Source organism: Amblyomma mixtum, chromosome 1 (genome assembly GCF_055824585.1).
Source record: "Amblyomma mixtum isolate Tamu chromosome 1, ASM5582458v1, whole genome shotgun sequence".
Classification (NCBI taxonomy): Eukaryota; Metazoa; Arthropoda; class Arachnida; order Ixodida; family Ixodidae; genus Amblyomma; species Amblyomma mixtum.
In genome coordinates, this window is record NC_143012.1 from 179,260,719 (window position 1) to 179,286,413 (window position 25,695).

Here is a 25,695-nt window from a genome sequence, read left to right on the forward strand (position 1 = left end):
CGCGCATAACCCGCTCTCGTCAGCACCCCACAAACCATGGGCAAAACTCTTTCCACCTCGAGAGGGGCCCACATGGAGCAATTCTCCGGGCGATTCAAACTTTTAGCGCCGGCGCGCGCACATGTGCACAGAAACTAAGGCAGCTCGGTCAGGTTGGCCGCCAAACGTTGTTAGGCAGCACGGTTCTCACAGTCCGCTGTGCCTCGTCAAGTTGCCAAAGTCACTGGAAAGTCACGGTTCGCCGCTGCCCTCGCTACGTACGGACCGCTGCGAGTGCGGTGTGTTTCTCACGTGCAGTGCGGTTTTCATTTTCCTTTGACCGCTGGGCAATGTTTCCTCAGGATACGCATGTCCCTCTGGTTTCGCAAGGTTAAGGTGAGTGACAGAGGCGGAAAACGAACGCGCAAAAGGACTTCCGTTCATTTAACGGCGGCTACAGTTAAAAATGTGGCTGCCGAATTCGCGGTCTGGCGTATCTATTCTCCACAACAAAGCATCGTTGTTATGAGGAGAAGCTGTACACTGAATGCTGTGACCTCAGTGCTCATGTCTCATGTGGGAAAAGCAAAACGGGTACTCGCGACACAACTGGCGCCGCAAACACGTTTTGAACGCTGCCCTTATTGGCGCCTAGAAAATAGCGCTAAATACTCGGAACAGGTCTCTGCCTGTCCCCTACAATATTATTGATGCGAAAGCACCAACCTAGAGGTTCAGAACCTAGCAAAATCGAATCTTGTATCTGCACCTCGGGAGCGTAGAAAAAAAGAGGCAGAAAAAGCACGACTGGGAGTCGAACCCGCGGCAGCGCGAACAGATCAGCTTCAAAGGCCTCTGCGTGAGACCACTAGTCTATCGCCGCTTTTTTTTTCTTTATTCACGAAGACTTTCTGCCGGACTGATTTCTGCTATTGATAAGGTGCCTATCGCTGCCACCTTTTTAGATTGGTTGTCTTCTGTCAAGCTAGTGGAGCGCAGCCACTAGCTGAGGTATTTGTAAACAAACTGTATATACAGCCCCTTCTGTACACACATAACCTCGTAAATATCACGTTGAAAAAAAAAATGGCTGAGGCTTAGCTAAGGTTAAGCCTAGTCAGATGCGAAGCATATTGATGGCTAGGCTTGGTAATACATGGCTTTCCTTGGTTGAATACTTGGTCATTTTAATACAACCACTAGAAGCCTTCGTCGTGGGGGAAGACAACGGCATGGCTACAGCGGAACGCCGACTAACCCCCGAGACGCGCGTTGGGTGAGCGCCTGGATTGCCACGGAAGCCGCGTCCGCCTGCCCGGTGGAGCGAGCGTTTCACCTACACCGAGTGTGAACGCGCGTTCGAAATGCGCGGGAATGCCGCTCGAGGACATTCCGGCGTCTGTGCGATGGCATCGTTCTCCCTCTCCCAGTGCGTGACGGCGATCTGTCGTGACGTCATCGTGTCACGTGGTGTGGCATCATCGTGTCGCGTAATTTGGAGGCGCACAACCACAGCGACGGCGCGAGGTGGGCCCCCGTTTCTCTGCTGTCGTGACGTCATCATGTCACGTGGTGTGACGTCATGTATCACGTGATTTAGAGGCGCATAACCACGGTGAAGGGCTGAAGTGGTAGCTAAAGTAGTATGCTTCGCATAAAACTATAGGCTATCGCCACAGCCGAACAAGCCTAACTGCACCACACTCTCGCGCTTCGTCGTCTTCATTAACTTCCGGAGCCCTTCACTACGGCGTTCCTCATAGCCTGAGTCGCTTTGGGACGTTAAACCCCAATAAACAAAAACTAAACCAATCATTACTTCCATCTGCTCCGTCCGGCAGCACTGCCCGCTCATCGTCGTCTTCTGCGTAGCACAAATCCGTGCTTCCGCACCGAATCGAATGTAGTAAATATTACCTATAGCTTTTTTCCTTCAAGCCTTCTTCTTCCATAGGCCCTGAGGCGTAAAAACGGATACAGGTTCGCAAGGCAGGCATCTTCAGTTGGTGTATACCCATATTTATTCGGCCGCGTCAGGAGCACTCGGTGCGCACGTTGAGGGCTCCTTTGGAGGATTGACGTTGTAGAGAACAGTGAGCAACTTCTTAGAAACTTTTAGGACCCTTCGCGCTGAAGCTGAGGCAGTCCACGGTAAAACCAGCCGAAAAGGTGAGATTCCGTAGCGAGGAGCTGTTTTGTATGGCTTTCCCGCAAGACGCGTGACAGCGCTGTCCACAACGGCGCGTGTCCAAGAAGCGTGTCCACGAGAAGCGTGTCCGCAGGTTTGCTGAAGCCTGACGCACTCCCACAGAAGGTGATAAAACTTCGGGTTCGCACCAGCGTCGCATGCATAGAACAAGACACCGGTGACAGAGAAGGCCTCGTCGTCGCACGTCTAGCACTGGGCGGGCTATAGTCCTCTCTCATGGGAGTGTATACTTCCCGCACTTCGCAAGAATGTCGGCAGTGTATATAGGCCGCTCCGGCGCCTCGGCGTCACTGTCCGCCTGGCGGGATGCAGCCTTCTGCTCGATGGGGTCGGGGTCGGACTTACTCTATAGTGATCTATAGAAGACAACCTCGCCCGTGCACAAGTGCGCACAGGGGACTGAGATGTTCGTATCCGAGCGTGTGCCGGTACCCAGTGCATTCGCACCTCGATCTCCTTGATGGAGGAGCTCTGCCCAAAGTCTGTTCATTCGATGACTGAGTGAGCCTGCATGAGGCGTCTTGACTATAGCCTCGCTTTCCCTCCCGATTCTTAGACTCCTGCCGCACACTACGCACGCACGGAGCATTCACATTTGTTGTATCGTTCATGTATACTCAGTCCATACCTTTTTGAATTCTCTGCGTCCGATCATCCGGTCGATGTAGCTCGGCGAGAAGGTGTACTGCAGAGGACGCGAGCTAAACGAGCCGCTCAAACCTAGGAGCAACGAGAAGCCAGACTTGCGAAGCAACGGAACAGGGCTCGCAACGGAAGGTGCTTTTGTGTCTCAGTACGGGTTTGTGCCGGATCAATAAGGGCGCGGAAGAGGCGCCACGTACTCCGACTCGACATTTGCCGAGCTGCAGTGTTGCATCGGTGCACCCAATTCCAGTCGGCGAGTTGGGCCGCGCCTGAGCCGCTTGTTTGGTGATCTCCGCGATGCGAATTTCGAGTTTCCGATTGTGTTTTTGACGACGCCAACGGCGGACTAGGCTGTGTCGTGCCTCCCAGAGGTGGAGGAAGTTATCCAGCATCGGGCTCGCCTCTGAGAGTTGAACATTTTGCTCGACTGATTTCAAGTGGGATAATATAGTGTTGGGACCACAGTGAGTATCCTTAGTCTGTTGAGGATTAGTGTAGCTGGTAATAAATTTGGTCCAGTGTAGAGATGTAAAATTTCAAGAAATTTTGAATGGCATGAAAAAAACCATTCTTTTCAGGGTTTTTTTCATGAAAATTTGGAAATTTTGCAAAACGTGTTAAAAACAGATTTATTTGCTACAGCACAACGATCACTAATAATGCTCAGCCGAATATGCAGTTATAGATGTCGTATTATGAAACGAACTTCTTGTTCTATTGCACCGACACGGGGAACATGAAAACTGATCTATAAGTCACTCCATATCGGATTCAGAGTCACTGCCGCTGGATGCGGCACTACGCGCAGCAGCATGGATTGATGTTGTGTTCGCAGCTAGGTTCGACTGCACATACACGAGCTTTCGAACGCGTTCCCCTGAAAGCCTGTTGCGAATCCTTGTATGAACGTTTCCTAAACGTGACCAGTTTCGTTCGCAGCTGGCCGTTGATTATGGTATCTGCAGCAGTCGGCAAGCCAGAGGAGTTAGCGGCTGGTTGGTGCAAAGGCCTTGCCACCAGGTAGATGGGGCCACGTGCTTCGCTGAGTCCCAGACCCCTGTCCTGGATCAAATTCCTGCGGATGTCCTCTACTCTGCTACGTTGGAAATCAAGAAGCTAGGCTTGTGGGCTTGTATTTGGCTAGAACCGCTTACGTGCACAGCAGCCTATGTTATTTATGCCGTGTGTGTCGCGCTGTAGAATTTGCAGTCATTTTGTTCTACTTCAGCCGTGAGTTCAAGTATTAGTGTGTTTTTAAGTCAAGCCTGGATCTTATATGTCACCTGGCCTCCAACCCGCGTACTCGCAGCACGAACGTTTTAAAAGCACTACCTGGCACCGGCGATGACGACTGCTCTCCAATCGTTCAACGATACAAACTGTTATGGTTTTCAAAGCAAAAACAAAAACCTAAACCGAAAGCAAGAAATCATAGTACCTTGAAATTCCATTGTGAAATTTTCGATGTTTCTTTCCATTTTTTGTCGCCTGAAAAAAAACGAAAAAAAAAAACGTTTGAAGAGTGGTTTATTGGCACGTTGAAGCGCCGGCAACGAATACCCGGGCGCAAGTCGTCTAGGAACCAGCGAGACGAGAGACCGGCACACAAGCGGCAGTTCTCCAGCACGAGCCTTTCGCGGGCGGCGCTAGCGCTTCGTCGTCGTTGGTGGCGGTGCTGGATCTTCTTCTTCATTCCAACTGCCCCGGCGGAAAGAGGGAGCCATCCTGGCGACTCAAGGCGAGGAGACGACGAGAGGGCTGTAATAAGGCTTCAAGCGGCTGACATGAACGACGTCGCGACCACGGCGGCGATGGTCCAAAGAAGGTGTCACCGGTTCGATGATATAGTTCACTGGTGACGTACGCTCTAAGATGCGGTAAGGACCAATGTGCTTGGCCGAAAATTTGGACGCAGCCGGAACAGAGAGCCAGACCAATGATCCAGTGGAGAAGTGTGTAGCGGGCGTGTCTTGGTCCGACTCATGTGTCCGGAGCCCTTGACGTTCGGCGGTGAAGGAGCGAGCCAACTGGCGGCACTGCTCAGCATGGTGCGGCTGCGAAGGTCCACGGTGATGGGGAACGGTGAACGCAGCAACCTCCACCAAATGAAGAGTGGTTTATTGGCACGTTGAAGCGCCGGCAACGAATACCCGGGCGCAATTCGTCTAGGAACCAGCGAGGCGAGAGACCGGCACACAAGCGGCAGTTCTCCAGCACGAGCCTTTCGCGGGCGGCGCTAGCGCTTCGTCGTCGTTGGTGGCGGTGCTGGATCTTCTTCATTCCACGTTTTTTTTTCTCCAAAATTGCAGTGTTTTTTTCAGGCCTTCACATCTCTAGTCCAGTGGGGTAGTTTTGCATTGGCCTGTGGTCTTGTGAGTGGCTTGGTATGGCTTGTGGTGGTAATTATGCAGTTGTCGCTACCGAGGGATTCCTCGGTGTTGCTCCATTCTGCATAACGAATATTTTTTTAAAGGTGAAGTCCGGACACGTATCGCGTGTAACGGAGTTACCTATACGAGTGGGTTGCGCGGAATCCGTGTGAAGAGTGAGGCCCAGTGTGGAAACAAGCTCCGCCAACTTGCGTCCGCGTTTCTCTTCACGTATGTACCCCCAAAAGGGGCTGGGAGCGTTAAAGTCCCCAACGATTATGAGGGGATCCCGAATCGCGATCTTCAAAGCCCGGCTGAAGATGTCTGCGAATGTAACATTTGGTAGCTTTGGGGAACAGCAAATGACAAGTATGTGCAATGGGGGTACTGCTTGCGTAGCGGAAAGATCGTCACCATTACATAGGAGAAATTAGCGCTGAGATCCAGGTCAACCTGGGAGGCCGTGTAATTTTTATGCACGAAGAGGCAGCTGTGCGCATCCTTGTCGTACACCGTGCAATTGGCGAGGGTGGCGTCCTTTCCTGGCTCCTGAAGGGCCACCACAGCAGGTAATTCTGCGGAAGTTGTAAGGAAAAGGCGTAGATCGGCTCACTTGGTACGTGCCTTGAATCCGCGGCAGTTCCACTGTATTATACAATTTAAACAGGGATCGAATTGGTTCGCGGATGCTTCCTATTTCTATAGGGGCGCCCGCCGTGATCAAGGGTAGGGAGGTGTTTGGAGAGAGGAGGTTTGAGAGCCAGTGGCTCCAAGGAGAGGAGCGTCCTCTATTCTAGGGATGGCACAGGGGACCTCTTCCTCTTCGCAGGCGATCCGACGCCTAGACGCTTTGAGCTGCCGGCCTGCGAAGGTTTTGAGCGGGCCAGCGCGCTTGGGAGCGCGGGGGAGTTGAGCGAACTGAGCGGTTATGAGGCTTGCGATAGATGCCGCAAGGTGGCTAATTTTGTTGAGTGCCGACTAAGTGTGGCATCGGTTTGTATCTCCAATGCGGATATTCTGGAGTTAACGAGTTTTTGAGCGCTCACTCTCGCCTCGAGTGCCGCGAGGGCATGCGCAGCCTGTTCTGAAGGGGTTTCGTCGCTTTCCATCACCTCTGCTGCGTGTGGGGCAGAGGTGCGGTTGGGGGAATTTTGGCGGGCCTCCGCTATTGCCGAGGCGCTTTTGAAGATTTGCTACCTGCTCGCGGAGAGCGATATTGCTTTTTGTTCGGCAGAGATTGCCGGTGGTTGGGATTGGGAAGGGGGAGGGAGGGGAGGAGCTGCCCTGCTCGCGCCGCTCACTTGCGAGTGTTGCTTGACAACGTTCACCCACGTCCTCGAGCCGCCGTTGTGGGAACAACCGGAGTGCTTCGCTGCACCGGCATGAGGCGTCGGTGGCGCAGCTGGAGGTTTCCCCTGGTTTCCGGTAGAGGGATTCACAGGCTGGTCTGTGGCTGGCTCGGCAACCTTGGCCTTGAGCATGGAGGAAAAAAGGTTTCCTTCCTCCATGGCCTTGAGCTTGTCCGGGCGACGCTTGCCACGCCTGCGTCGGTTCCGCTCGGATTTACGCCCGCGCTCCGGAAGGGGGTGCTGGATAGCGCGATATTTAGCTGTACACGCAGGGCCCCCCGTGGCATGGGCCCCGCCGCACACTCAGCACTTTGGGTTGCACTCGTGAGGGGCCGCACCCCGTCAACGAGTGGAGCCTGCTGTCCGCACAGGCCACACCGGTCCAGCCTCTGGCCGGGGCAGGCATCCACGCGGTGGCCGACCACGCCGCAATGTCCGCAGGCTGGAATGGTTCGCTGGTGAGGCCTGACTTGCACAAGCTCCGAGCCGTAATGCACGAAACGTGGCTTTTCTGTTCCGGCGAAAGTCAGTCTTGCATTGTTGAAGCTCCCAAATTTACGCACTTCCACGATGGTGCCGTAGCGCCATTGGAGCCTAGTACGGAGCGAGGCCGAAGTGTCAGTGTTACGGACGGTAACGACGCCGTCACACTGGAGTGGTCTTGGCTTAGGTGCCCCACAAGGGGGACCCGCCCACCGGGTGCATTAAGCTGAACATCCCCGAGGATACGATCGACTAGCTCGGGTTTAGCAGTCTGAACAATAATCTAGGTTTTGTTCTCTTACCGGCATTATGGTAAGATCTGATGCGAGTTGCGTGCCCAAGAGAGCCGTGAACGCCCGGCCGCAGCCGGTGTCCTGGAAAGTCTCGTACAACGAGATGCGGGTCCAAGGCTTGATGACGACTACGTAGCCGTCTGGAGCAGGCTTGGGGATAACAGGCTGTTTCCACTTCTTGAGTAGTCGCCGTTTGCGGCCCGCCGGGCGCGGGGCGGGTGACTGCTGGTTTCCGGCGTGAGCACCGGCCGCGTCTACGGACGCCGGCTTGGCTTGGTCCTGCGCTCGGCGAAGCACCGCGGCGCTCAACGCGGGGCTACGAAAACTTGCCGGAACTGGGCCTCCGGTTGCCGCTTGGTTAACCGTTGTCCAGTGCATGCTTTCGGGGTCGTAGCCCCGGTAGGAGACTTGCGTAGCAGCCATACTGGCGTCGGTGGCCGGAGGCCCCGATGTGCCGGGTGCCGGTTCGGCCGTTAGGCCTAGCCCCGCCATCGGCCCGATCGGGCCGTGTGTTGCTAGTGTTGCCCGAAAAAGGGGTGTAACCGGGGCCACCTCTGTGAAACTGGTGTCCAGATGTTCCCGACAGCTTTCGGTGCACGTTGGGGATGATCTTGCTAGGGTCAGGCGGAAACATCCGCTGCTCCGGCTGAAAATCGGCGGAGCCGATGCGCAGCACGTCTGACTAACGTGCGTGTTCCTTAACCGCGCCGTAAGGGAAGGAAGGTGGAAGTGAAAGAAGAAAAAATTCAGGGGGCACTTTGGCTCTCTAAAGCAAGACCAGTACAGACCTGCACATATGGCGGGGTCGTTGTTGTTGTTGTCCTCTAGATAATAGCGCGTACCCACTGCTGGGCCTATGGAGCAGCGTGCGCCAACTTTCGTTAGCTTTTAGGCAGTTGAGGGCGCTCGGTTGACCTGTTCGTCTGCTATGATCATCATCATCGTTTGCCATTTTGTGCAAGATATTTAATACACTTGTTTTGTCCTCGTCTGCTATCTTAACATCAGCAATAAAAATATCCATAATAACGACTTTTTTCGCTCTGGAAGAGTATAAAACGTTTTCCTTTTTATCCGCTTTCTTTTCGTCAGCACAATCTCTATGACCACCGTGCCTAGCATAGATAAATGGATGATAATGATTACGTGGACAAACGACAAAACTGCCCTGTTTGAAATAAAATGATGGAGGAGGCCATTTTCTCAACAGGTATATATTAGCGCCACGCCGCCCGTAATGTTTCTATCCTAGCGGCAAAAGGCATGAACTAGAACATGCGCGCAGGAGAAGGGCCATATGTGCAGGTCTGTACTTCAGTAGGTCTTGCTCTAAGTGCTGCAATGATGATGATGATAACAACTTTTATTTCCACCGATGTAGGAGGCCCGCTACTCCACGTCCCTGGCACGCAGGCCTAGCAAGGCGAAAGCGTGTATTGGCCACTGTTTGTTGTTATTTACTTTGTTATTTTTCATATTTTTTTTTATTTTTTGCTCTTTTTCTTAATTTTACTTTTTATGTTTATTTTCACATCTAGTTTTTATTTTCTTTTTATTTTTGTTTATTTTCTTATTTTTATTTTCCTTTTCTTGACTATTTTTTTATTTTTATGAAGCCCGTGCATTCACTAGATGCGCCTTTATTCATGCTGGAACCTTGAGCCTTTTAAGCAGTGACGCCGAAAGGCGAACGAATCTGCCGACGCGTCTGTCGACACGGCTGCCGACGCGTCTGTCGACACTCCTGCCGACGCGTCTGTCGACACTCCTGCCGGCGCGTCTCTCGACACGGCTGCCGACGCGTCTGTCGACACGGCTCCCGACGCGTCTGTCGACACTCCTGCCGACGCGTCTGTCGACACTGCTGCCGACGCGTCTGTCGACACTCCTGCCGACGCGTCTGTCGACACGGCTCCCGACGCGTCTGTCGACACTCCTGCCGACGCGTCTGTCGATACGGCTGCCGACGCGTCTGTCGACACTGCTGCCGACGCGTCTGTCGACACGGCTGCCGACGCGTCTGTCGACACTCCTGCCGACGCGTCTGTCGACACGGCTGCCGACGCGTCTGCTAACGACAGTATGAGGCATTAAAGGCTTTCGCCTTAAAAGTTGGAACGCGAGTGTGTCGCAGCCTGCCAGGGAGTCCGCGGAACGCCATCGCCCGTTCGGCGCGACGCCTTGCCCGTTGGACAAATCGCTCGGGGTCTGGTTTGGTTTGGTTTATGGGGTTTAACGTCCCAAAGCGACTCAGGCTATGAGGGACGCCGTTGTGAAGGGCACCGGAAATTTCGACCACCTGGGGTTCTTTAACGTGCACTGACATCGCACAGTACACGGGCCTCTAGAATTTCTCCTCCAAAGAAATTCTAGCCGCCGCAGCCGGGATCGAACCCGCGTCTTTCGGGTCAGCAGCCGAGCACCATAGCCACTGAGCCACCGCGGCGGCACCTCTCAACAAGCCCGATGCCACGAACGCCAGCATAGCTTCCGTGCCGAACGAACGGGCAGCAAGCCGCAAGCTTCGTGGTGAATGCGCCTTGGATGTGCGCTGCGTTGTTCGCTGCTCACCGCGTGATTCCTGCGTCCCCGCATGGCCCCACTACGCCAGAACGAGACGAACGGGAGGCGCTGCAGTCGCGCGCTATCTGTTGGGGCAGTGGCGTACATTGCGGGGAGGAGGAGGAGATAGTGGTTTTAGTGGGCGCCGCCTGATGGCACTACGTGCGTGCCAAGCGAAGAGGAAACGTAGCGGTAACGTACTTTGCTACTCGCTTACTGCGACTTCTGTAATTTCCCGTCTCATGATTACTGATATACACCTCAGTACATGTCTCTAAAGCGCCCTTCTAAGACAACACCGTAGTCACTAGACGCGCCTTTGTTCGTTCCAGACCATCGAGCTGGCGTGGCGGAGTGATTAGCGTGCTCATCTCGCACTCCGGGGGCCCATGGTTCAATTCCCCAACTCGACCAATTTCATACTCGCTTTTATTAATGCTTCTGGGATTTTTCGCTCACGGCCCAAGACGACACCGGCTTTTCTGCGACACGGGGCCCTTAACGCTGTCGCGGTGAAAGAGAGAAATAGACGCCGCAGTGGAGGTCTGCACAATAATTTCGACCACCTGGGGATCTTTAACGTGCACTGACATCGCGCAGCATACGGGCGCCTCTTGCGTTCCGCCTCTATCGAAACGCGGCCGCCGCGGTCGGGTTCGAACCTGGGTACACCTTCAAAAATAACACACAATTTCTGGAGCTCCGCAAATCATGCCTCGCTTGATGCAACATGACACACGCTACCTTGGCGCTTACCTGTTCCCGACCAGTGGCGAGTAGGCCTAGCTTCCCGAAGCAGCTTCAACGTGGCATCGAAAAACGAACTCTGCGTGTCGGCCGATTCGCGCGACGCCCCTCATGCGCACGTGCTTTGTCCAACGCTGCGAGTAAATATTTCGCGGCGTCGCCTGGTCGCGGCGCGCGGCTCCTGGAAAAAAAAAAATTGGCGAGGGCTTAGCTTTGGTTAAACCTGGTAGGTTGCGAAAGCAAAAGCGCAGCGCCTCCAACTGAAGGAACGCAGTGCGCCGCGTCTACAGGTCACGCGTGGCAACCGGCCGCTGCTTCGCGACGAGTCAAAGCGTCTTGCAACGCAGTGCGCCGCGCCCACAGGTCGTGTGGATACCGGCCGCCGCTTCGCGACGACTCAAAGCGTCTTCGGTAATTTTTTTTATATTTTGTTTTTGATCTTGTTGCGACTGAGAGAAAGAAAACATAATCTACAGCTGGTGTGACGTCACAGTGGCAGTAGCGCCACAGGTGCGCAGCGCGGCAAACACACACCGTAACTGCAGCCGGGCTCTCTGACGGAGCGAGTTGGTCGCCCATAATCTACAGCTGGTATGACGTCACAGCGGCAGTAGCGCCACAGGTGCGCGGCGCGGCGTAACTGCCGCCGGGCTATCTGAAGGAGCGAGTTGGTCGCCCATATTAACTCCGCTAAAGGTCAAACGTAACTGCGGCCGGGTCACGCAAAGGCTTGAAAGTGCGAGTAGTATTGCTTTCGCAATAAAATTGGTGGATTTTGAGGAAAGGAAATGACGCAGTAACTGCCACTTTTCGGTGGACACATCAATCACGCCGTGAGGGAAGGGATGGATCGAATAAGCTTTAATGTCCAACGGATAAGGGGATCTACCCACCCCCCGACACGCAGGTCAGGGGCGGGTGCCGTCGCCTCAAATGCAGGCTGGGAGGTCTTGGGCGCCAGCAGCCTCTTCATCCAGTTGAATGAGCGGGAGCTGGTGCTCAGGGTCCGAGCTGCGCAGTATGGCCTCCCAGGTGTCTCTAGTCTCTGTATTGTGCGTCCCCCCGGGAGAGTACGGGCATTCCCATGTTATGTGGCCGAGGGTCCCTCTGGCGCCACAAAGATGAGATTTATCGTTCTGGCCTCGGGGAACATGTGGTTCGCCATAACCGGGTGCGGATACGTAGAAGTTTGCAGTCCCCTCCACGCGACTGCTTGTCTGTTGTTTAATTTCGGGTCTGGCGGGTGAGGGAAGCGAGGAAGGTGGGTGTGAAAGAAAGAATTGAGAGAAAGGTGCCGTAGTGGAGGGCTCCGGAGTAGTTTCGACCACCTGCGGATTTTTTACGTGCACTGAGATCGCACAGCACAACTATGCCTTTTGCATTCCGCCTCCATCAAAACGCAAAAGGCACCCGTTCGCTGCGCGACGACAGTGCACGTAAAAGATCGCCAGGCGGTCGAAATTATTTGAGGAATGAGTGCTTGATCAGCGTTAGAGCATTAGAGAGAAACAGTTAAAACATTTATTGTATGTCAGGAAGGTTGGCCCGGAGCCGTATATTCCCTCTGGGTTGGCTGAGCAACTTGGGTGGCACCCTTTGTCCAGGGCACCATTGGCTCTCGCTGACTGACGGACTTGCCGAACCAACTTTAATTGATGATCCAGAGACTCGCTAGTCAGGGCCACTTCACACTGCGCATGTGTCTAGTTGCGTATTCCCACGATAGATGGTACAGCGTAGCGCGAGCTGGACACCATGGGGCATATGTGTTCTGAAAATCATCGCTGATGCCGCCTACACGCCAAACATAATCCGTAAATTGCTAAGCGGCCCTCGCTAGCATCTTGGGGGCAATGTAGACCGCATTAAGTGCCCGTACTGCGGCTCTATGTTCCGTGCTGATCTGTGCCACCTAGTTTGGCGTTGCTCAGAATTCCGCAAGGGACGCGAGAACCTCGTCGCCAAGCATGGTTTTCCCACCGATCGCGAGGAATTTCGTGCATTGACCAGAGTCGGAGCGAACAGTATCTGGGGAAGATATTGGCAAATATGCTAAGTGTCCTCTGCAAAGTATGTGTAGAGCGTGGATCAAGCACCCAAGACGTCCCTCTATGTATCTAATAGGATCTCTGCTTTTCCCTTCCTTGACGACCTAGTTCCCCAACAAGCGGCTTCGAGCCTCCCTTTCTAAACAAATATCTCATTCATTCATAATGGGTAAGGTAAGGTGAACAGGTTAGGGAAAGCATTGGTATGAATTTCCCTCCACTCTTTGTCTTCGAAAGAGTCTCTGATTTTTTTCATTTTTTTTTTTAGAGAGGAGGGTATTTTCTGCACTCCAGCCTAATATGTTCTAGTCTGTCACCATAGGTGCTAGGCATGGGTGTGTGGTAGGGATGAGGATCTTCCCGGTGGGTTAAATCTTGGGCTAGATAGTTGGCTCCCTGATTTCCAGCTATTCCTTCCGTGTCTGTTATTTTGTGAATTTGGCTTAGAATACCAAGTATTTTTGTTGCTCTTGAGGGAAGCCTGCCATTAAGGAAGTCTCAGAAGGGCTATTGAGAGTCTGTTATAACGTGGGAAGACTCTTCTTTTAGTCTTTTTGTTCCATGTGATAAGTATTGGCAGCGCCCCTGGAAAGGAGAGGTTTTCTGCACATATAGAAGAGTGGATAGTTGGTTTTAGTTGACGGTTATTTGCATCCACTGAGAACCTGCCCGCCGTGCGGTAGGCCCCAGTGTCCACGCTGCTGGCTTCACGGTCTTTTCATAGTTTTTTTCTCAAATGCCTTGGCTCTCGCTTGTCGCCTGCCTTGCTGGTAAGTATGATGCATGTGACGCGGGATTGGGCTAACGGTGATCTTTTCTCGGGTTTGGATCGAAAGAGGCGGTTTTGCTACCTCTTGACTGCAGATTCTGCCATATCCCCCAACTTTAGGCAGGATCATCGTCCTTTCCGCATGTATTGCTAAAAGTCAGTTGTTTTTTTTTTTTTTTACTTTCCAATAGGTCTTCATGAATTTCCGTAAACGTGTTCTGTAACCTAAGCGCTAGACATCGGTCTGTATATAGAAGTGGCTACTGGAAGGTTGAGGGTAGTTTTGTAAGCCTCTCTCATGATTATGTCGATAGATCTGCTTTCAATAGTGCGCAACTTTTCTTAAAGGATTGTACGTTATCCTGCACATAACTTGGCTTGGACGAACCTATAAGGTTGTCTTCTTTTCTGATACCCTTGCGGTGCCAGGTAATACGCCGGACAATTCTTGAGATTTGGTTAACGGTTTTGATGATTGTGATCATATTGTCGGATCTCATGCAACTTTGAAGCCAAACCCATGATATCGAGATCGTGTCCACTTCATTAATCTTGTGTCCTTCCAGGTAAAACTCAACTTCTCCTGGGGATGTGAAGGTAGTCTGTGGAGTCTGGTGGACTGACTTCTCCGAAGCACATTACAGACCAGTTTCCAAAGTAAATTCTTCAACCGTATTTATGGCTTCTTGTAGGGCTTCTTCTTTTAGGGCTCTAAAAGTATAGCCCTAAGGTTTGGTCGCGTCCTCTGTCCTCCGTGGTTACGCGGCATTGGTGACCAGTACCATGGACCCGCGTGCTTGACGCCGCCTTGACGGCGCAGCTCGACACCGGTGCTCGCTCTTCCACTGCGCGGTCAAGATGCCGCCGTACGGCCGCCAGTATCCTGACATCTGCAGGGCCCGCCTGCACGAAGCAAATAAGACAGTCTAGCTCCCGGGGTCTCACTTTTGCTCAAGGTAAATATCCGTTTTTCTGAACTGCGCTTTGCTCCCGAACTCTGTTTCTGGCTCACCTAGTCAACCAACTGTAGATAACCATTTTCTTTTAATTTTTCATCGCGCTATGGGGGGAGTCCCTGTAGCGGTGGCAATTTTAGAAGCGACTTCGATGACGAACAGATAGGCTGCGGCTGCGCTAGCCCCAACGCTCGCGGAAATTAGAACAGCTCCAGCACTATTTTTTTTAGTGCGAAAGCCCATCTAGCCGCACTCCCCGGGTTTCAGTGGTGTGTCTGTATGAAGCCTCTGAGCAGCAAGTGTAACTGGACAGTGGACACCTCAATCGCGCTGTGAGTAGGCGTTGCAAAATGCGTGGAAAGTTTCCATCGCATGTAGTGCCCCTAGGGGGCGCATAAGAGGAGGAGAAGGTAGAGTCACTGGAAAAAATTTTTTCAGTGACTCTAGGAGAAGGTGTCATCTCGTCTCTTAAGGCGAAGCTTACGCGTCCTCCTAATATTTTCTTAATCCGAAAGAATTACTAGTCCCATTACGAGAAAAGCCGACGGTGTGTGTGCGTGTGTGTGTGCGTGTGTGTGTGCGTGTGTGTATGTGTGTGTGCGTGTGTGTCTATGCGTGTGTGTGCGTGCGTGTGTGTGCGTGCGTGTGTGTGCGCGCGTGTGTGCGTGCGCGCGCGTGTGTGTGCGTGCGTGTGTGCAAGATCGGGACAACAGGTGTTGAAGGTCTCCAAAACAACGACCTAGCTTGCAGTCACAAGTATCAAGGATAAAAAAATCGTCGACGTATCTGAAGACCGCCCGCACACGCCTGTCGCAGAGTGAGTTCTGCACCCTCCTCCCAGAAGCATGCAGCTAAAAAATATTCACACATGTGCGGTGCCGCCAGAGAGCCGATAAAGGTCCTACTCCTTTGGATGAAACTCTTTCCCTCGAAACAGACGACCGTTGCTGTCAGGTAGGCGCTAAGAAACTTCACGAAAGCATCCAACTCCATTCCGGTGGAGGCGAGGGAACGGAATCGCACCTTGTTCTCCCGGCGCAGCCCTGACTTCCGGAGGAAGGCTTGCGTGGGGAATAGAGTAAAACATGTCACCTGAAACAAAAGTAGAAAACGCGCGCACCATGCTCCCGTATAGGAAGCTATAGAAACACGGACTGAGTTGCAGATCTTGATCGGATCTTGCGGCTTTACTTGCGAACGATGTTTTGCGAGGAAAGTCGATCGAAGATGCTCTCCTTACAACCCCGTAGTATACAGTAGTCTTAGAGCGCAGCTCTTTGGCGCCCGTTTCTGCGTTTCGCTGCGTCGCCGTTGTCCGTTGTAACCAGCAGTTTACACCTCGCTTTAAGCTGCGAGACCAATGGAGCAGGAGCTTGGAAAGTAGAGGGAAGGCGCATAACTGCACTCTTGGAACAGTGGACACCTTAATCGTGCTTTAAGCTACGTGGCGGTAATGACAGGTGTGTGCTGCATGCGCTGACATTATCAACGTTGTGCCAGAAACGCGGCGCTGAAGCCATATATAGGCCGTCGGCGTTCGTTGTGTTCATTGCCATTGGCGTTGACAACGCTTCACACTCCGGTCATTTTAAGGAATGGAAGTGCTCATAACTGGCTCCCTGGGTCAGCGGACGCCTGAATCGCGCTTATATGTACGTGGGATGATGAGAGAGAGATGTGGGCGGTATGCGTTAACGTTGACAACAGTGAGTGAACTCTCGCGCGATCAACCATCAACTGCCACCTCTGCCAGGGTGGCAGGGTTGGTGGGGACTTTAATGTACATATAAATGCAAACAGGAATTTCTTACCACTTATGCAGGAGACCATCCCGTTCCTCTCACTCGTAACGCCTCCCACGGCTGTGACAACCTCGAGAAATACTTGCGCAGATCTCATCTTTAAGAACCAGGCATTGGTGCAGCAAGTCGAGCATATATCCATCTATTTCTCCGACCACAAAGCTTCCCTCATGACAATCAAGAACTGTTAGTGGAGTGTTTCTTGAAGAATGAAAATGTGTGAAAAAATTACCGACGATTACGTTACTTCCTAATGCGAAATTTGAGCGCAGCAAATAAGCTGTTTCACCTTTTCGATAGATTGAGGCAAAGAAATCGAGCAACACATGTATGCGCTATCACAGAATTTTTTTTTTTTTATTTTTCACACGTATTCGCAATTTCGGCTCGGGCGGTGCACATATACAGATCCGCCGCCACCGATCTGGCTCTCTGATTGCCACCGCACAGGGGTTGCATTGGAGGAGGAGCGAAGAAAGGAATTAAGTTCGAGCCGGCGCTTTGACAACCGGAGACTCGCAGGAAGAGGGGGGAGGGGGGCGGCGTGTACACCCAGCGGCAAACGATGGGGGCAGAAGCGCGCGCAGCAAGCGGACAACACGATAAAGGGAGGAGGGAAGAGATAGCAGCGACTGACTGATGCCGCTGACGCCGATAGCGCTGGGGGGATGAAAGGGGGGCGGAGCTGGTTACGAGGCCGATGACAACGCCGACGCCGACGACGACGCGAAACCCAGGAACGGACGCCAAAGAGCTGCGCTCTAAAATAACATATTGTCTGTAATTGTACATTCATGTCCTGCTCGAACATTTTGCCTCACTCTATCGAAAAGCTGAAACAGCTGGTGTGCTGCGCTCAAATTTCGCATTAGGAAGTAACGTAATCGGCGGCAATTTTTTATTTTATATAATTTTACCTTGTGACGTGATTAGTATTGATCGGGCCGCCGCGGTGGCTCAGCGGTTATGGTGCTCGGCTGCTGACCCGAAAGACGCGGGTTCGATCCCGGCCGCGGCGGCTGGAATTTCTTTGGAGGAGAAATTCTAGAGGCCCGTGTACTGTGCGATGTGAGTGCACGTTAAAGAACCCCAGGTGGTCGAAATTTCCGGAGCCCTCCACTACGGCGTCTCTCATAGCCTTAGTCGCTTTGGGACGTTAAACCCCATAAACCAAACCAAAACCAAGTATTGATCGGCCGCCACTACGCAGCATACCTTCCTCTCTGTTAACCTCTCCCTCTCGTTCCGCTATATATGCGATTGTTTGCTTGAATAAAGTGCACTCGGCGAAAATAAGTGGAGATTTTGCTGAGGTCACATTATAAAGATCTGTAATTTGGGCAGTGATGATGCAGGCGTTCGTTTCAAAGTGTCTGTTCCGAAAAATAGCCGAAATTTTTTACGCGCTTCACTCTGATCCTAGACTATTGCTTCATGCCCACATTCGTAATTGCGCGCCGACGTCAGCAGTAGGAATGGTTTCTTTGGCAGTTTGTCTGATGTCGTAGAAAGTGTGTGTTGTGATGCGTGGTTGGCGGAGAATAAGAGGGAGAAAAAAATCTCTGCCTCTCCCGTAACCGAGAGTAGAGTAAGCATGAAATGTTTACTGCACAAAGAGATTTGCAGGCTGGCCAACACGTGCAAAGTACGTGCAGAACTGGCTTTTTTTCAGGGGAAAGCGCGCTGCTCGCGCAGCTACTCAATGGGAGGGGTGACCGGTTTGCCCGGACAAAAATACGGAGTCGGTCGGAGAGGGCGCTTTTCACTGGCGTCCGCAGCGCCCCCCTGCGAAGCTGCGGTCCCCTATACCAGCATCACGTGTTCACTACAGTGCACCTAGCGGCAGAAGCAGGAAACACATTGCTCGCGACGCCTCGCGCGACGGCGCGAGCTGGGGCAGCTGGGGCCCCGTTTCTCCTATGTCGTTACGTCACGCATCACGTGGTCCTCCTTGGTCGCGACGCCTAGCGCGACGGCGCGAGCTGGGCCCCCGTTTCTCATCTGCTGTGACGTCAAGCACCACGTGGTCATCCTTGGTCACGACGCCTCGCGCGACGGTGCGGGTTGGGCCCCCGTTTTTCATCTGCTGTGACGTCACGCATCACGTGGTATGACATGGAGGTCACGAAAGGTCAGTGGTAACGACACCGCCGCGCTCGAGGAGCTGGGTAGCGCTATTTTAGTATGCTTCGCATAATAAATGTTTTTACTGCTAGTCCGCAGTGCCGTCTTATTCGCAGTCTAAACACTCCGTTGGTTTTTAGGAAAGGAAAGGCACATAACTGACTTTCTGGGTCAGTGTACACCTCAATCGCGCTTTGCAGTATACGTGGTGGTGGTGCCCACCAAACGCGTTAGGCGTAATGCGTTACATCGCTATCGTTGTGCCCCCCTAAATTGGTTCGACTAAATGACATGTACAAAGCTATTAGAGCTTTCACTGTAAAAACTTTTAAGAATTCACGAAAGGCGCACACTTCCACACTCATAGAAATCCGGACTATTCTTCCGAAAGAAAAAAAAACATATTTATACTCAATTAATTAATTTCGTTATCATTTGAAGCATTTGCGCAACGAAAACTCAGGTACCACGCCCCTTAGTAAAGCACATTTCACCGCGTGAGAGAAGAGAGAGAGAGAGAAAAGGACGGAAAGGCAGGGAGGTTAACCAGGCGATGCCCAGTTGGCTACCCTACACTTGGGGAGGGGAACAAAGGGGAAAAAAGGAAAAAGAGCGGCAAAGAAATGAGAAGAAAAAGGTGAAACACCGGGGAGCACTTCCAATTGAGGCGCACCTTAGAACTTCGCGGCGTCTTTTTTTTTTTTTTATAGGCGTTCTTTTCTTCCGAGCGCAAAATGGCCCTACCATTCTGTAAAGCAGGGATTTCAAATTTGGCCGGCATCACTGACTTTCGGGGGAGAGCTCTACAGCTTCGAAAAAATTCAGGGGGCACTTTGACTGCCTAAAGTGCGTAGAGGCGAAAGCGTTTTCCGCACCAATTTCGCTGCTTCTGTGGCACTGGTGGCGTCACATATAATGGAGTACTAATTACTAAGTGATGACAAATCACTAATTAACGGTTAATTCCTGATTAATGCCTGAACACTAATTAATGGTTAATTCCTGATTAATGTCTGAATACTAATTAACTGCTCATTAATTGCGCTTAAGCTTCGCCTTTAAGAGTGGAACGCGACAGCGTGTTGTAGCGCTGCCAGGGAGTCCACGGAACGCCACCACCCGTTTGGCGCGATGCCTTGCCGTTTGAACGCAATGCTTTTTGAGGAAAGGAAATGGCGCAGTAATTTGTCATTTCGGTGGACACCCGAACCGCACCGTAGAGGAAGGGAGGAAGTGGGGGTGAAAGAAGAAAGACGAAGACGGCTCGTAATGAAGAAAATGAAAATTGTATTAAGGCGGAAGCCTTTAATGTCTCATCGTTGTAAGCAGCAGTTGACAGAAAATGTCACGCTTTTCAATTGGTGAAAACGGTCGTGACGTCACAGTGCGCGAATTTCGAACGGGGCCAATTGCACTTTGGCTAGTAACCATGCAACCAATTGAAGGGATCGTATAGTGATACTCCAAGTAAGTGGGACTGAGCATAGTTAATTGCTTAATTACCCAAATAGCCTAATTAGCTTTACTAGTCAGACCATATAAATAAATAAAACCAATTAAGAAATTGGTCGAGCTCAGGAATCGAACCCCGGTCTTCGGAGTGCGAGACGAGCATGCTATCCACTCCGCCATGCCTGCTCGATCGACGGTTTGGAATGAACAAAGGCGCGTCTAGTGAATACGGTGTCTTCACTCACTCTCATCCTCCTCCATTCCCTTCCCGCGAGGTTTAGGTGTCCACCGACAAATGAGAGACAGATACATTTCCTTTCCTCAAAAACCAATTTACTGACGAGCGAGGCGTAGAACCGAATGGGCGATGGCGTTCTATGGACTCCTTGGCAGCGTTGCAAGACGCTGTCGCGTTCCACTCTTAGGGGCATCAGTGACCACACTTTAGGTCAAAAAAGTGCCCCCCTGAATTTTGTGAGACAGTTACTGCGTAATTTCCTTTCCTCAAATACAATTTTCATTTTCTTCATTACGGCTCCTCTTTATCTATCTTCTTTCACTCCCACTTCCTCCCTTCCTCTACGGTGCGGTTCAGGTGTCCACCGAGATGACAGAGAATTACTGCGCCATTTCCTTTCCACAAAAAGCGTTGCGTTCAAAGGGCAAGGCATCGCGCTGAACGGGTGGTGTTCCGTGGACTCCCTGGCAGCGCTACAACGCGCTGTCGCGTTCCACTCCTAAAGGCGAAGCTTAAGCCTCATTGATTAGCAGTTAATTAGCACTCAGGCATTAATCAGTAATTAACCATTAATTAGTGATTTGTCATCACTTAGTAATTAGTACTAAATTATATGTGACGCCACCGGTGCCACAGAAACAGCGAAGGTGGTGCGGAAAACGCTTCCGCCTCTACCCACTTTAGACAGTCAAAGTGCCCCCTGAATTTTTTTGAGGAAAAGAAATTACGCAGTAACTGGCTCACATATCTCGGTGGACAGCCGTCAAAATTCAGGGGGTCACTTTTTTGACCTAAAGAGCGGTCACTGATGTGTGGGTAAGATGTTAAGCTTCGCCTCTAAGAGTGGAACGCGACAACGTCTTGCAACCCTGCCAGGGAGTCCATAGAACGCCATCACCCATTCGGTTCTACGCCTCGCTCGTCGGTAAATTAGTTTTTGAGGAAAGGAAATGTATCTGTCTCTCATAACTCGGTGGACACCTAAACCTCGACGGAAGGGAATGGAGGAGGATGGGAGTGAGTGAAGACACCGTATTCACTACACTGCAAACCGGAAAACTCCCAAAAAGGAGTAAATGGCTCATCGCGTAGCGCACTTCCGAAAAGGGGTTTTGATACTCCTCAGAATAGGAGTATATCGTCTACTCTTCTGTTTGAAGGGGTACTTTCGGAGTGCTGGAAGGAGTGAAGTGTTACCACTCTCTAGACGGGAGTTTATTTAGGAGTAAATTTGCGATCACAAAGGAGTTAGCATGGCAATTAACAGAAGTATATACTCCTTTCCAGCTACTTTTATAGTACATTTCAGAAGTACGTGCCTGTTCCTGTTAAGTAGTTTTGACAGGAAATTTTTTTAGCAATTTCCCTTACTATAAGGTAACATTCATGATGCCCAGACGAGTTTATTATTTCACTTGATGAGGAAGCCCATTTGAAATGAAGTATTCCTATGGAAGGCTCATTTTAAAGCCTTCCCAGGAAAAATGCGCCGATGAAATTGCAGTGATTTATTTCAAACAATATTTTATTGTGTACAAAACATTTGAACCAAGTGTTCGGCAGCTTGCTTTCGATGATTACAGAGAACCAATGTCTTGGCCCCTGTAGAAAAGAAGAAGAGTGCCTTAACCCGCGCTGTCTTTGGGTGCAGAGTTGAAATATCCCAAGGAATAAAAATAGAGATGCCACACTTGAAAGCAAGGAGGGAACCTTGAAATGCTTTGCTGTCAACATACGGGCATGTCATGCTATCGCTGGTTAAAAGGCACGACGTCAAAGGAGGCTCCTTCTGAAAGAAAGATTAGAAAAAAAGTGCATCAGGGGAATTACACCTCTAAGCTTGAAGTATGATGTGCTTCAAGTGTAGAAGTCAAGTTCCCAAAGCAGTTCAGAGTGCACTTTTCAATAAAGTAGGTGTTGTTGAAGTTTAAACGTTTCTCGTGACAAAAGATTAGCTAGTAGAACATAGTAGGTAATCAACTAGCTATAATACATATCTGTACCCTGTCGCATGACAGCGGCTAAACGCGTTTTTCAGGAAATCAAAAATTCCAGAGAGCCGCTTTCGTAAACGTTAAGGCAATACGGCGAATGGGAAGCAGCGTCGATGGGGAACATTTTTTCCGTAAAGAATAAAACTAAAAATATAAAATGGTCTTACTGAGGCACTTGCGCATTCGCGCTGCCTTTGTCTGCGTTCCGGCACTGCAAGAAGCATTGCGATATAATTTTCTTTTTCACTTGTCAGAAGGTTCCCCACACGTTCCAGGCACCATATCAGGACCAATTATTGAAATCAGAACATGCAAACAAAAGACTGCATGTGAGCTTCCCCTGCGTGTATGCAAAGCGCTATTTCCTTGATGGGAGAACCCGCAGCCGTGCATTTTGAGGGCGTCGTCATTCTGTGTACAGGCACGGCCGCTTGATACAAAGCGCAAAGCTTGGTACAGGTCAAAGGCAGGGCAAGGGTGACTAACGTAGCAGGCACTGTTAGGAATAGAAAGCTACCACGAGACCCACCCTTCGCCGCCACCTGTCGTCTGTTATGCTTTGCCCTCACATTCGTTGCCAGGATTCAAAAGAAAACATTCTACACAGGTCTATCTGGCTGGGAAAGGAATTTAAGTAGGAAAGAACGCCAACCAAAAAAAAAGCGAAAAAAAAACACGACGGAACCTTCTTGGTTCTTACCAGGTGTGACTGCGAGCGAGTCACAACGCGTTTTTTAAGCCTTCGATTAGTCATCCGCCGGGTCACTGCTCGTAGACAGTTGATGCAAGAGGGGGATAGGGTTTCTAGGGAGAGTATAAGATTTCCTTGCGTCTGCTGAATGCGCCGTGACTCAAGTAAGAGCGTCCTGCGCGGGTGCGGCTCAGTGTCCAGCCCAAGAGTTCCCTTGAAGTCAGTCTTGTCAACCCGCGCTTCGTTCCTTCATTTGTTTGACATCCGCTTTGTGCTGCTTCAATTTTTCGGGGAAGTGCTTGGTTTCGCCAATGTACTATGTCCAGCTCGAGCAGGGGATCTTGTATTCTAGCGTATGCTTTATTTTTTTTTCTTTCGCTACCTTCCCGGGATCAGCAGTCCGAACCGGAACGCTTGCCTCCACGAGTTTCACATAATGGAATGTGTTCGGAAACTGCACGCGAAGAGGAAACTTCTTTTCACATTTTTCAAATGCGAAGAGCTTACGAGATACCACATTTTGGAACTAGACGCCTAACGATCCAGAAAGGCAACGCTCAGTATGGTTGCCACCTCATGTCCGCTGCCGACAATCGCTGCTACGGTAACACGCCACCAACTCGGAAAATGTAACAATTTAGGCAATCTGCTTGAGCGCTAAGGCTTCGCCATGTCCTGTGCTATGACTGAAAAGAAAAAAATCGCTTGCATTCTTTGCATAACAAGGCCCTCTTAAAACACAGGAAAGGAAGCAACACATTAGGGCAGGCAATGTTTCGTTCTCAGCACTGTTCGTAATAACGTGACAAAAATTTCCGGACCCCAAGGCTGTGAATTTTCACCTGATCATTGCCTGTACAGCTTTTCCATATTCATGGGGCGTGAACGCATGGAGAAAATTTGGTCCCTAGAAGAATTGACCCTACTTCCAGTCGTACATATTAACGTAAACAGCCACGACTGCAGTCCCACTCTTTTTCAGCCGCATGCAACAACAAATTTCAAGATGCTTACTTAATGACCTCTGTGTGAGCTGGCGCCTCCGGACGACGATGATGCCTTTAGTCTCCGTGCACCCGGGGTTCACAGCAAGCCTTCGCACACTGAAAAGGGAGCGGCGTTAAGTGCATGCGCGTATGTGGCATCAAAGGAGAGTTTAATACTGCTTACCGCTATACACGACGATGATAACCCGGTCTTTTGTATTCTTGCTGTAATACAGCGAAAGAACGAGGGGCCGTCGGTGTCGAGAAAACTGATGCGTCACACACACACTGCCATGTCGGCGCGGCGAAACGGCAGCAGCCAACACTTGTACGCTGCGTAGACAATGAACGACCAGCGGCTGCTTCTGCACATATTGCTGGCTTGAGTGAGACGTTCATTGCAGCATCTTGCTGCTAAGGTCGATGATGTCCAGTCTCTTATGTCCCGACAAGCGCGCGAAAAGGAGCGGGCGGCAAGCTGGCGGCACCATGCTGGCGGCTGCGGGCAGGTCGACGCGTCACACACCGCCATGTTGGTTCGACTGAGCTAAGCTGGCTAAGCCTCTCGCGGACTGCGTCGTAGGCGATGCAACACCAAGCGTCCTCCGAACACACTGCAGACTTCACAGGCACTGTCTGTGCAGAGCACACTGCTGCGCAAGGCTGCGACGATCCGGGGTCTTGTAACATGACAAACGGGCTTGAAGCAGAAAAAGCAGAAGCGAGCAGGCAGCGACGAGCGAGCAGGCGTCGTCACCTGCAAGTGCAGCGAACCGGCAGCTGCCGCTAGGCGGCGGGCAGACACTAAGGAGTGCATAAAGGGTCTGAAGGAGTATTGAAGCCGATATACTCCTGCTTGGAAAAGTAGTAAAATCATGTGAATACTTTATTTTACTCCTCCATTTCGCGACAGCGGTAAAAAAGGAGGATTTCCTCATTTTTACTACTTAAAGTCGATTGCGCAATTTTCAATAAGGAGTTTAAAAGCGGACACAAGCTATTTATACTCCTATTTGGGCTTATTTGAGTTTGCAGTGTAGACGCGCCTTTGTTCATTCCAAACCATCGAGCTGGCATAGCGGAATACCCATAATACACATGTCACAATACACATGTCATAATACACATGTCATAATACACATGTCATAATACACATGTCATAATACACATGTACAACGTCCGGATATGCCTCCTGTGGAGTCAGTCGAGGCGATACAGCCAGTGAATGCTCGCCGATCCACCTCTGTTGCTGATTCTGCTTCGTCGTTGGAGGGTAACGGTGAGCCGTGTGTGGCGTCGATCTCTGGCGTGTCCGGTTCTCTGTCGGCTGTCAGTGCGGCAGCGAGTGATGTGCTCCCCTCGGGTTCGTGGGCCGAGTCCTTGGCTGTCTCAGAGGAAGACATGGACAACACACCGCACCTTTGAAACGTCGAGCAGATGCTGACGAGGTGTGTATAGATGGCGCTGACCACAAGGCACAATGTGTAGAGGCCACGGGAGGGGCGGCGTTAAAGAGGAGGGCGATGTCTGCCCGAGAGGCCGCCAATTTGGAGGCGGGCCACCCCATTCAAGAGGATGGCGTTTGTTAAGACTGGCACCAAAAATGGCGAGCGTCGCAGCATATCAAGTCGCTACCCTCAACGTTAGGGGTATGCGTAATCGTAGGAGGCAACAGCAGGTACGGCATCTCTTAAAGAAATGGAGCGTGCGTGTAGCCGCTATCCAGGAAACAAAGTTGTCCTCTGATGAAGAGACAGAAGCTGCTCTCGAGCCTTTTTTGTCGGAATACAGCATTATTGTTAGCCACGCGAAAGGCTTATCCGGAGGTTGTATGCTATTCCTGGCGAATACGCTAGAGATGACAGCCATGTCTTATTGCATAGATGACGAGGGGCGACTTATATGCTGTGATCTCACAATTTCAGGTGTACTGTGGCGGATTATTTGTGTTTACGCCCCCATAAAGCAGCGCGATAGAAGGCTTTTCTCATTAGTTAAA

At 51.3% G+C, this 25,695-nt stretch overlaps 2 protein-coding genes across 3 annotated transcripts in view; both read right to left on the reverse strand.

Annotated features, from left to right (window-relative positions):
- Positions 1–10,765, reverse strand: part of arr (low-density lipoprotein receptor-related protein 6) — a 123,863-nt gene extending 113,098 nt beyond the window's left edge. The window contains exon 1 of the mRNA XM_089559932.1: positions 10,646–10,765. The gene's annotated coding sequence lies outside the window, so the exon portion shown is untranslated. The remainder of the gene's footprint in view (positions 1–10,645) is intronic.
- NC2beta (negative cofactor 2beta) overlaps positions 1–25,695 on the reverse strand; it is a 35,996-nt gene that overhangs the window by 4,819 nt on the left and 5,482 nt on the right. The window contains exon 1 of one of the 2 annotated variants that reach the window (XM_089559972.1): positions 10,646–10,769. The exons of the other annotated variant lie outside the window; for it this stretch is intronic. The gene's annotated coding sequence lies outside the window, so the exon portion shown is untranslated. Of the gene's footprint in view, positions 1–10,645; positions 10,770–25,695 lie in introns of those variants that run through there. 2 annotated transcript variants of the gene reach the window in all.